The sequence below is a fragment of the Balaenoptera musculus genome, chromosome 6, assembly GCF_009873245.2.
Source record: "Balaenoptera musculus isolate JJ_BM4_2016_0621 chromosome 6, mBalMus1.pri.v3, whole genome shotgun sequence".
Taxonomy (NCBI): domain Eukaryota; kingdom Metazoa; phylum Chordata; class Mammalia; order Artiodactyla; family Balaenopteridae; genus Balaenoptera; species Balaenoptera musculus.
Window position 1 is genome coordinate 89,721,957 of NC_045790.1, and position 12,952 is coordinate 89,734,908.

The window sequence follows — 12,952 nt, forward strand, 5'->3', positions numbered from 1 at the left end:
TATATGATTTTATATATGCACACGTCCCAGCATATAATGGGTGCTCAAAATATATTCATGGATTGAGGTTCTGAATCATTTAAATTCTGTTGCTCCCTTGAATAGTCCATGCTGCCTTCATCATATGCACTTCTGCCCTGGGACATTCCTTGTTTGTATCTCCTTTTGCAAAAACCTTTCAGTGTCTTAGTAAAATACTAGTGAGAATTAATATCCTAAGTCAAACTTCTGATATTAATTTTTTTATACCAATATTCTTTAAGTCATTTGGCAAGGTGAGGCTCATGATCGATTCATGTTTCTCAAACATACAAATATAATTCCAATGTCCCAAGTATTGGAGATCAAAAACTCAGGTGTACAGACACCCCTTGACATGACCAGTGGCTAAATTCCTTACAAAGGATGCCAGCCAAAACTGATATGCCCAAAGCAATTTTCCAATAGAGTAATGGCACAGAAGAGATTTAGGATATTTCAGCCACTCTAGGGGGATATCATTATTTTTATTTAATCCATAGTTACTTAAGCTGGACTCATTTAATAAGTATACAGGGTGAGAGGTGGTGTAAACAGAGAAAGAGTTGGAGGTGATAAATCAGCTTCCTTGTACTGCCACAGGGTTGATGGCGATGGGTCATATCATGTCTTAGGATTTTTCTTTCTATGCTTAAATAAATTAAAAATTGCGAAAAGTGAAGCATGTGCCATGTTGCTCTGTGTAGCTGTGGAATCAAAAGCAGTTAATGTGAGAAAGAAAACCACAGTGCAGAAAAGCACAAACACAGCACAAATGCATCTCACTTGTCAGGCAATGGAGAAATGAACAGTGTAAAGGATGGATACTAGAACGTTGTCATTCACCAGAAATTACAGTCTCAGGTACTGCGGTGCCCACCTACCATGGTATTTGCCACACGTTACATTGCATCACTGTATTATTTCACTAAGGCCTAAATAAAATTATGTATATATCAAATATGTAAAACACAAATGTATCTAGACCAAGAAGTGCCTGTGTAAGCTTTTATAAAAATAGTCGTAGATCCAAGAAATGTTTATTTTCATTTGTCCAGGTTTGAGTTGTAATGTGAGCAGAGTATATGAGCATCATAGATTTTCAGTCTCAAATTAGAACATTCTTTCCTGGTGTCATCAGAAACCAGCAGTGTGCATGGAATCCTAGTATTGACACCCAAGCTATTTCTCTTCAAGTTACTCTTAACTAAGTAGCAGCCAAGACATTCTTTGCCAGATCATGTGTCTTGAGTTAGTTTGGAAAACATGTACATTGAACATTTCCTTCCTCCCTCCCATCTTTGATAACTTCCTTCTTTCTTCCCCACTGTGATAGGTGCTGTGAACCTGGTGAGAAAGAAGAGACATGTAGAGCAATTATCACAACACAGTACGGTCTGTGTCATCATCTTAAAGGTATGTATGGAATTTCAAGGGCACACAGATTTGGGGAGTGGGGTTTGTTCACCGAGGGTTTCCTGAAACAGCTAGCCATTAGGTGGAGTCTTGAGGCTAGTTTGTTATTTTCAAGATTCAAATGAAACATCAAGCTCTGGAAGGATTTTTCCAAATTTTCTAGTCTTTCTTTAAGATACGAGCAAAGAGCTAAAATTTACTTTTGTGGCTAAGTTGGCTCATTCTCTCTGGCTCATTCTCTCTTGCGCTCTGTCAACTCTGCTTTTCATTAGAAATAAATTTGAAACATCCAAAAGCGTGTTAATCTGGTTGCTAAGCTCAATTATTGAAAAAGAACAAGTCAAGATCTTCTCGTAAGGAATATTGAGCAAATAAATGGAAACAAAACTTCTTAATGGTGTGGTAGTGGTGGGTGGAGGGAATTCCATTTTTTTTTTTTTGTCCTGCAGAGAAGTAAGCAGGGGTGGAAGATGCCATAGTTGAGTGTTTGGAAGGCCTTGCCTACAGCTGTGCAGCTAAGTCACCGTTGACAGTGTGAAGGAGTTGTAAGGAGGTAGCTTGCACTCAGCTGGGGGAGGAATAGCAGATGAGTCATTAATATCATCTGTGTATTACAATAGGACAGCTCAAGATCTGGATTTGAAGCACTAAATGTGTCACCCTCACCTTACTTTGGTACAGTAATGGAAAAGCCGGATAGAGCTGAGTAGAGAAATGTGGTAGGAAAATAATGGGACATTAGTCCAATTCTTGATTCATCAGTTATTAATAACATGACCTTTCACTGCCTATTAAACCTTTAGGACTCATACTCCTCGACATTGCAATGTTGGAGGGTGAGGGAAGGGTTTATAATAAATTATCTCTAACAGCGAATCTAATTTAAAATTTTTCACCAAATCACCAAAGGAGAGTTCAATTTAATTCCTGTATGTTCATTGCATGTACTGTTCTCCTATGAAATCTTCATATATAGATGTAAACATACATATCTGGAAATGATGTAGAAGGCATATTATACCCCAGAGCTAATAAGGGTTCACTAATTCTCTGTCTTGCCTCTATGTACCTCAAACATATAATTTCAAACCTTTTGTCCAAACCCATTTCCAATTACTCACCTTCAAGCACTTCCCATCTCAGGCAATTCTCACAATTGTCTGAAAATATCAGGCATATTTTCACCTCTGTCTCTTGACTTGTTTTCTTAGAAAGTTCTGTAGCTCAGTGATGCCCATATTCAAATCCAGCCCATCCTTCAAGGTCCATCACATCGGAACTATTTCCACGGGCCAAACCTGACTACCTCCTCTCTGAAGCTGAGAGGGGTCTCAGCTCTCCTGCAGACCACCCAGCTCTCTTAACAGCACTTGCCTGTTTGCTGCCTGGCATTAGATTCATCTGTCTAAATATCTGTTTCCTTATTAAAGAGGGACTGGATCTTATTTACGTGTACGTTCCCAGAGCTTATCAGAGTGCTTGGAACATGACGGACAACCAGCGTGCTGGTGGAATAGAATCAGGGAAAGATTGTCTTTTTAAGTAGACACTCATTTGGAGTGAAAGTGTGAGCCCTCTCACCAGCACGAGACTGTACATGATGTTTCCCACCTTCTGCTCCAGCCATACTGGCCACCTTGCTTTCTGCTGCTGAAGCTGGTCCAAGCCTTTTCCTGCCTTAGGGCATTTGCTTCAGTTGTTTCCCCTGCCTTCAGGCTCTTCCCCAGATAACAGCAAATCCCTCTTCTGTCTTCCATCAGCTCTCTGCTCAGGGAGGCCTTCTCTGACCACCCTATATAAAATGGCAATTTATAGAACTCTCCATTCCTTATCTCTTTCATTTGTCTCCATAGCACTCATGACTGTTTTTCATAATATATATTTATTTGTTTGCTAGCCATTTGTTCCATCAGAATGGAGGGTCAGGAGGGCAGGATTTGTGTTCACTGCTTTCCCCCCCAGTACCTAAAACTATGCCTGGTGCATATTAAACCCTGTGGGTCCTTCCTCCAGAATCTGCTTATTCTCGTCAGCGTGTCTGAGGTTTCTCTAGACTCATGCCAGCTTGAAGTTAATGCTGCTTTCTTGCTTCTGGGCCCTTATCTCTACTTCCACAGTCTCTCTTCTATACCGTAGACCTCAAGTTAAGAACAGCTGATCTAGTGGAGCAGGAAGGTATGAACTACAGCAGTAGCCATAAGATTCATAGTATATATTAAAAGAATAGGGAGAGATAAATAACTGAAGGAAAACAAAAGGTAAAGGTATATGGTTTTTATAGAGAACCCCATAATCAGAAATAGAGTGTAATGAAGCCTATTCATTATAGATAATACATTTTAGTTTAAAAGAGGGCTAATAGCTGATGTTTAGTTTGGGCACAATGACTCAAGTGAGATTCAAGGATACATGGAAGCTTTAGTAAGTAGTTTCCATGTTCAAAGCATGATAGTGACTTCAAAGGGGCTTTATGGATTCTGCTCTTAAGAAGTTTATGTTAATGATATGGTGCATACTTATTTTTTGGTAAGAAATCCTTTGGAATGAGCCATTAAACTTTACCTTGATCTTATAAAGTAATTTAATATGTAAGATTAAAATTGTTCATAGATTCAGTGACAGTTACACCGGGTCCACTTCTTTTTAGAATGACCCTAATCTGCACTCAGACCCATAATTACTTGGAACCACTGGCCTCTTAGTTTCTATTTCTGGCTGATTTTATATGTTTTTGTTTTTTGTTTTTTCCATAAAATTCTTAAACAGGTTGCATCCTGATCAGATGGGCCATATTTGGCTGTTGGGTACCATATTGTAAAACACAAGTGGTAGGGGCTTTGAAGAGATAAGATGCATGGGTGAAGGAGAGAGAAAAGGGGAAGACGACTTTTAAATCTATTTATTGAACAAGTATTTATTGAGCATCTTCTATGTACCAGCACTGCCTGGGTACTAAGCATATAAAGATAATTAAGGCATATTTCCTGTCCTTGTCTAGATTTTGAGCCTATATGATGGGGAAACAAAGAAGAAAGCAAAGGACACCGAGTAGAGAAAAGATTACAGGTTAAGACTTGGGCTTGTTGAATTTGAGATGAAAGCAATACATCCAAACGGTCTTTACCGTGCTTTTGATATGTGTCGAAAAGTCTAAGTTCTGTGGGGAAAATGCAGTGAATAAAAAGATAGACCAGCATGACATGGATGTGAAAAGTCTGTTTTCTATTGGGAAGTATACATTTGATACTTTATGGATGAGAGAAGGGTTTCTTTTTTTTTTTCCTTTTTCCTAATTTAAGTTAGGACTTCTTGCCAAGTTTCTGCTTAGGAATTCTGAACTGAACTTCAAATGTTTAGGGGCTTCTGTTTTAAACACATTTGGAGTTGTGGCTTCTTGTTCAAGGAAGAAACCCCTTCAAGTACATCAAAGAGCTGTGAAAAAAGATACAGTGTGTTGACAATTTTTGCAAGGGCATCAAAACCAGAAAATTTTCTCTGCTGTACACACATATTTCAAAGTTAGGGGGGACGGTTTCTGGTGAGAGTCTTCTGTTGCTGTATTAAACCCCAAATACTTGGGAAATAACACATTCATTGTACCTAAAATATAACTTGGCTCACCTAGCAATTTCAAGCCAAGGTCTAGAAGATGTTTTCTCTGGTGGGTAACCTTTAAATAAATTGTGAGGCTTCTCATTGCTGGGCCCAAGTCAGAAGAGTCAGGAAACAGAATCAGGGGGAGGAATCTTCCCCAAACATCACAAGCCATTTGACCCAGAGCCTTGGAGAAACTGCTTACAAATTCAATTTAAATCATGGTGGGCAGGATCTTGTGAGGGGGTGATGGAAGAAGATTGCCTGTGTTGATTCAAGGCCCATTTTACTCCTTCATCCTTGATGACCTGGTAAAAGCAGGTACAGAATAAAATCCACACCTGCAAGGGATAAACCCACTATTAAATTCTTGGTAGAGGAACCTGGGCATCATGTTCACAAAGATGGGGTCTAGAGCCCCAGCTCCATCACTTGGTACCTGGGAAGGTTTCCCTGACCTCCTGAAGCCTCTGTTTTCTCATTTGGAAAATGGAAGCAATAATGCCAACATTTCCAGGTTGTTGCTTGAATGAATGAATGTTGGATATAAAGTGCCTAGCAGATTACTTGATGCTTAGAAAGAGCTCAATAAATGCCACCCCACTCCCACCTCCCTTTGTTTTTTCCCTTGAAGGGATAAGATTGTCTTAGGCCTAGTTTAGGTTAAAATGAGGATGTCAAATTAAGAAATCAAGGAGGCAATGATTTTGTATGCCTGTTCCAGCTCTGCCACCACTAGCGATGTGACCTGAGGCAAGTCACTTAATCTCTCTCACCTCCGTTTTTTCCCCTACAAATGAAGTTAACAAATGCTTGTAAATTGGAATAAAAGATCAGGTTAAACTCCTAGGCAGGAAAGCAAATGGTCAAGAAGGTTGGCTCTAGAGTTAGGCTTCCTAAATTCCAGCCTGGGCTCCAAAACTTACTTACTCTATGACTTCGACCTAGTTACCAAAGATCATTGTGTCTCAGTTTCCTTATGTGCTAAATAGGGATAATAATAATAGTTTATGCCCCATAGATATGAAAAGTAAATCAGAGAATGCATGTAAAACACTTAGCATATGCCTGGCACATAGTAAGTGCTCAATATGTATCTTTATTATCTCAAGAGAACTCTGTTGGAAAGCTTGTGGCTTGTGACCAAAGAATAAAGATAGAATTAGTAGGGAAAGCTTACAGTGTGATTTTGAACGACTCCGGCCTAGAAAGCCTGAATAGACCTTTCAGATTTTGGTTCTCTAGTGGAGTATAGCCTACTGGGTTGTGCAAGTGTTTGGGAACCATTTTGGGAACAGCAATGACATATATTGTTAACAGAACAGCTTATTCCTCTCAGCCTCTCTCTATGGAGCTGACCTTCTTGAAACAGATGGGCCTCCAATCGGGATCCCTTGGAAGAGTGTTGGGATTGCTCTAGTTTGGAGTAGTTTATCTACAGCTTAAGAAACCTGCCCTGCAATAATCACCAAGACTTTCAAGCCCTGAAAGTATAGAGGATCTCAATTTAATACTGCTGTTGAGTAACCGAAGTATGAAATACTCTGGTTCCAGTTCTGTTGTCCAAATAAACTTACATGGAGTTCAAACCGGAAGAGTTAAGCAATGAGAGTTGCTGGCCATGTCCCCTTGTGTAGCCTTACTAAGGGCGGTGGTGATGTCCTTGGCATTGCTGTGAATGATGAATCCAATTCATTGCAGTTTCCTGCTTGCTGCTGTCTAGACTCTCTCTGTAAAGGAGTTCCAAGGAAGGAAATGGCTATGGCCACCTGCAGTGCGACCAGAGAAGAGAGGGCATAATCAGGGCCAGACCGAGTCCTTTAGAAGACTTCTGTGCTAAAAATATGTGTCCCACCTCCACTGCCACCACTATTCCCCACATTATATGCAATGGAAAACAAAGGTAAATTATAAAATAAGTGTATCCAAATCCAACAAAGTTCTCATTTTTCCATGATGATTTTAAAATGTCTACACGTACTTTTTAAAAAATCCCTGCTTTTTTGGTGCTCAGAGCACATGTTAGTTTGCCATTCATCATCAAGCCCTAGCTGATTATCCTGGTGACCCTGATCTTGGGATCACCATCCAGAGAGAGTGTGTGAGGTATCTGGGAAGCGATTATCCCTCTGATAAAAGACTATAATTAATGATTATAGTCTTTTATCAGAGGGATAAGTGGGTGGATCATTTGTTAAGTGTGTGCTTTTCCCAAAGGAAGGGCAGAGATGGTATGAAATAGGGGTGACATCTCCCGATGAGTACAAGTCCTTGGCAGAAACACAAGACTTTGGAGTGAGCACACATTAGTTCAGGACTCTGGATTTTGGAATTAACCTCTTAACTGGTTTCCTTTACCCAAGTCTTTCTTATTTCCAATAGACTACATTGTTGCCGGAGTGATCTCTTTAAAAAAATGTGACCACGATAGTCCTCTGTTTAGAACACTTTATGTGAAGTCTCACCATTGCCTACAGAATAAAGATAAACTCCTTTGTACCTCAAGGTTCTTTACAACACACTTCTTCCTACCTATTGAGTTCCATCTCTCCCTATGACCCCAGCTGATGCTGTGCTCTAGCCACGCACAGACAGTCTTCCTAATCTCTACATTGTTTCCACTGTTTGCTCCTCTGTTCCGCTTCATCCAACTGGTACACTACCAATCATCTCTCAGAACCCAGCCCCTGTGTCCCTTCCTGTGGCCTGGGTTCCCTGATTCTCCAGGCAGACTCACTGTCTCACTTCTTTGTGCCCCACACACTTGGTTCAATCTCTGTGGTCACACTTCTGCTATAACCTTTCAGACATGGTGATTTACGTGTCTGCATCCTCGTTTTGCAGTTGTGAGCTCCTTGAGGGCTGGGACCAGGCTTGTTTCATTTGGGTATCTTCATTGACTTTACGATGCCCAGCACACAGTAGATGCAAAATAATATTTGCTGAATAAATACAATAACTAGTCATAAACTGGCACTAATACAATAATACCGACCGCCAAGAAGGCAGAAACCACGTAGCTGGCACTCGGTTGAATGAATGAGTGAGGGAATGAAAAGCTCATAGAGCTGTTGTGAAAATCAAAATGAACACTGTGGAAGCTTTGTGAACCATGTATGGCTGGGCCTGGGCAAGAGGCTATTACTGTGATTGCAATGAGCACGGTCCCCTGGCTCTCATAGCAGTGTGGCCAGGTACACAGGGCCATAGGAGCCAGCGCTTAGCTGCCTGACCGTCACCCTAGGTAAGGAAAAGGCAGCGTTCCATTGACTGGACGTGTAATGGGGTGAAAGTGAACCTGCTGCTATTTCTATCACAGCTTGTGAAGACTGTAATGAAAAGATCTGAGAAACTCTTTTGCCCTAGTCCTGGAAGAAGGGTGTCATAAATGTCCAATCTGCCACTGATTGCCACATTGGCACAGGGACTCCACAGCAACAAGTCACTGAAACATAGCTAAGCAGAAGCACACCTGTTGAAAAAGCAACTTAGCCTCCCTTATTTCTCTAATTGAGTAGCAAATTAGAATAACAAAAACCACCATTAATGGCACATCTTCTCTGTCATACATGGCACAAGAATCTCATTTGATGTCCACCCAAACATAAAAGTGGGTGTATGGTCACCATTTTAGGGAAAATAGTGCTCAGTCAGGTTAAGAGCTTTTCCCAAAATCACTCTGTGTATCAGTCAGCTTTCAGTATATTATACTGAGGTAACAAACACCCCCAATGTCTCAATGTCTTGGAACAAGCCTTTAATTCTCAATCATATTACATTCCTAGTGCAGTGTCTGAGGGCAGCTTTGGCTCTGCCCTATGGGTCTTCTTTATTCCAGAACCCGGACTAAAATACAATCCTGATTTGGGGTATATTATTCTCATGACAGAGAGAAAAGAGCAATGGCTGCCCTCCCAAAGGCTCTTAAAGCTCCTTTGGACTGTGGCATACATTACTTCAACTCACATTCCATTGGCCAAAGCAAATCATACGGCCAAGCTTGAAGTCCAGGCAATAGCAGTGAGGGCTTCTCCCATAGATAGACATCCCAAGTCCCATGGCAATGGACAGGAAGGAATAATTGGGAAGGAATCATTAGGGTCAATAAGAAAGCCATCTAGTAAGTGACAGAGCTGGGTTTAAAACTAAAGTCCTCCCTTATCCACATTCCAAGTTCTTTCTACCATACCAAGTGATCTCTAATGGGAACCTCAGTGCAGATTTATTGACCTTGATGACAGGAGCCCTGAGTAAAACTCCAAGGCTTGATTCCTGCAAGTGCAGGAGAAGGAAGAACTAAGGACCCCATCTTGTCACTTAACAGAACAGGATTGCAAGTGTGTGTCAGGGAAGTCTTGCACTGTTGTCTGTCAGTGTAATTGGCATGAAAAACCTACTCTCTCTCTGCAGCCCTTATTGCTCCAGTAAATCTCCCACTGTACCTCCCATTACCCCTCGCTTAAAGCACCGATTATTCCTTTATTAGAGCTCAGCCACAAGTAGGCCATGAATTTTTATGGCTTTTCCGGATCTCATAAGGCAATGAGACTCATCCATTTAAACACAGTCACTAAACTCTACCGCAGGTTTATGACCTGATGTAACATTTCACCGTTGTTTAAAAAGAAGCCGCACCCACTCATCCCTTCTTGGAACTTTTCATTTCCTCCTTGAAAGAAAGAAAATTTCAGTTTCCCACTTTCAACCCCCCTAACGGATCCCTTGAGACGTGGCCAGGGTGAAATGCCACCATTGATTAAAATCTGAATGTACTCACTTCGGGCATCACTTCTACCTGGGGGCGGGGGGGGAACCCAAACTTCTTCCAGCCTCCTCCAGTTCCATTGGAATGTTTTTTGTTTTTTTTTTAACATCTTTATTGGAGTATAATTGCTTTACAATGGTGTGTTAGTTTCTGCTTTATAACAAAGTGAATCAGTTATACATATACATATGTTCCCATAGCTCTTCCCTCTTGCATCTCCCTCCCTCCCACCCTCCCTATCCCACCCCTCTAGGTGGTCACAAAGCACCGAGCTGATCTCCCTGTGCTATGCGGTTGCTTCCCACTAGCTATCTATTTTATGTTTAGTAGTGTATATATGTCCATGCCACTCTCTCACTTTGTCCCATCTTACCCTTCCCCCTCCCCATATCCTCAAGTTCATTCTCTAGTAGGTCTGAATCTTTATTCCCGTCTTGCCACTAGGTTCTTCATGACCTTTTTTTTTTTTCCCCCTTAGATTCCATATATATGTGTTAGCATACTGTATTTGTTTTTCTCTTTCTGACTTACTTCACTCTGTATGACAGACTCTAACTCCATCCACCTCACTACAAATAACTCCATTTCGTTTCTTTTTATGGCTGAGTAATATTCCATTGTATATATGTGCCACATCTTTATCCACTCATCTGATGATGGACATTTAGGTTGCTTCCATGTCCTGGCTATTGTAAATAGAGCTGCAATGAACATTTTGGTACATGACTCTTTTTGAATTATGGTTTTCTCAGGGTATATGCCCAGTAGTGGGATTGCTGGGTTGTATGATAGTTTTATTTTTAGTTTTTTAAGGAACCTCCATACTGTTCTCCATAGTGGCTGTATCAATTTACATTCCCACCAACAGTGCAAGAGTGTTCCCTTTTCTCCACACCCTCTCCAGCATTTATTGTTTCTAGATTTTTTGATGATGGCTATTCTGACCAGTGTGAGATGATATCTCATTGTAGTTTTGATTTGCATTTCTCTAATGATTAATGATGTTGAGCCTTCTTTCATGTGTTTGTTGGCAATCTGTATATCTTCTTTGGAGAAATGTCTATTTAGGTCTTCTGCCCATTTTTGGATTGGGTTGTTTGTTTTTTTGTTATTGAGCTGCATGAGCTGCTTGTAAATCTTGGAGATTAATCCTTTGTCAGTTGCTTCATTTGCAAATATTTTCTCCCATTCTGAGGGTTGTCTTTTGGTCTTGTTTATGGTTTCCTTTGCTGTGCAAAAGCTTTGAAGTTTCATTAGGTCCCATTTGTTTATTTTTGTTTTTATTCCATTTCTCTAGGAGCTGGGTCAAAAATTATCTTGCTGTGATTTATGTCATAGAGTGTTCTGCCTATGTTTTCCTCTAAGAGTTTGATAGTGTCTGGCCTTACATTTACGTCTTTAATCCATTTTGAGTTTATTTGTGTGTATGGTGTTAGGGAGTGTTCTCATTTCATACTTTTACATGTACCTGTCCAGTTTTCCCAGCACCACTTACTGAAGAGACTGTCTTTTCTCCACTGTATATGCTTGCCTCCTTTGTCAAAGATAAGGTGACCATATGTGCGTGGGTTTATCTCTGGGCTTTCTATCCTGTTCCATTGATCTATGTTTCTGTTTTTGTGCCAGTACCATACTGTCTTGATTACTGTAGCTTTGTAGTACAGTCTGAAGTCCGGGAGCCTGATTCCCCCAGCTCCATTTTTCGTTCTCAAGATTGCTTTGGCTATTCGGGGTCTTTTGTGTTTCCATACAAATTGTGAAATTGTTTGTTCTAGTTCTGTGAAAAATGCCAGTGGTAGTTTGATAGGGATTGCATTGAATCTGTAGATTGCTTTGGGTAGTAGAGTCATTTTCACAATGTTGATTCTTCCAATCCAAGAACATGGTTTATCTCTCCATCTATTTGTATCATCTTTAATTTCTTTCATCAGTGTCTTATAATTTTCTGCATACAGGTCTTTTGTCTCCTTAGGTAGGTTTATTCCTAGATATTTTATTCTATTTGTTGCAATGTAAATGGGAGTGTTTTCTTAACTTCACTTTCAGATTTTTCATCATTAGTCATTGGAATGTTTATTCTGTTTGATTGACATGTACCTACTTTCGGCAGTTTATTCACGAAGCATTAACTGCATAACTACTGTGTGTCAGATAATGTGCCAGGCATGACGCAACTTCTGATCGTATTGCTGTGGGCTGCCCCTCTGTGAGGAAACGAGGGAAGAGAGAAGACACTGCTGTTTCTTGAGGGACTTCAAAGCAATTTCATGTACACTGTCTCATTTGACTAGTCTATGACCTTCACCATTGTCCAGGGTTATCTCACCTTGGACATGGCACAGCTGAAAAGTCCTTGAGTTTTGTTTGGAACCTCAAGAATATGGTTGAGCACTGTTGGTTGTGTGGCTCTGAACCCAGAGCTTGGCTCATGGAGAAAGAAACACAATCCTCCAAGCAGTTCAATTTCTGAAAATAACCACTGTATTTGCTATTAGCAAACTTCTTCTAAGAACATCCTGCCATCAAGTAACTACTCTTAGCTTCCACATCATGAGATTGTTTTCCCCTGAGTTTTTCCCCGCATAAATTAGAGATGTTCATTTCCATAGTTACTGGACTTTTCCTTCTGGATTTTCACAGGTAGTTTTCAACTCAACATGTCTCAAAGCAAATTCACTATCTCCCACATCAGCTTACTCTTAAATTTGCTCCTCTTCTTTTCTTTCTCTCTTGGTCAGTGTGAAAATTATTTACTCATTCACCTGCATTTGTAAGCTAGGAGACAGCCTTGATTTCTTATTCCCCTTTATCTGCCCCAACCAATCAGTTCCTGAGTCCTGCCTTGCTTGCCTTCTTAGCATCTTTCAAATAAGTAATGTCCACTCCATCACTGCTGTCTCTGTCTCTCCTTACCAGGATTCCTGCAACACCCCCTCCAACTGTGGCCTTCTTGCCTCCTGTCTTACTCTGCTCCTGCCCATCTTAATCAGTATTTCCGGAGTGACCTTCCTACACCCAAATCTATTCATGTCACTATCCTTTATAAAGCCTCCATTGGTCCTTCAGTGTGTTCAACAGAAAGGCCTTCCCTTTCAGCACAAAGCAACAAAAGCCTAATTAGAGGCTCCCTACCTCCCACTTCTGTAATTCCTATCCCTC

General features: G+C 40.7%; 1 long non-coding RNA gene across 2 annotated transcripts in view; it reads left to right on the plus strand.

Annotated features, from left to right (window-relative positions):
- The first annotated feature begins 1,353 nt into the window (after window positions 1-1,353).
- The window catches only part of LOC118897220, a 149,984-nt gene continuing 138,385 nt past the window's right edge, over window positions 1,354-12,952 (plus strand). For both annotated transcript variants that reach the window (XR_005020374.1, XR_005020373.1), the window contains exon 1: window positions 1,354-1,434. This is a non-coding gene — a long non-coding RNA (uncharacterized LOC118897220). The remainder of the gene's footprint in view (window positions 1,435-12,952) is intronic.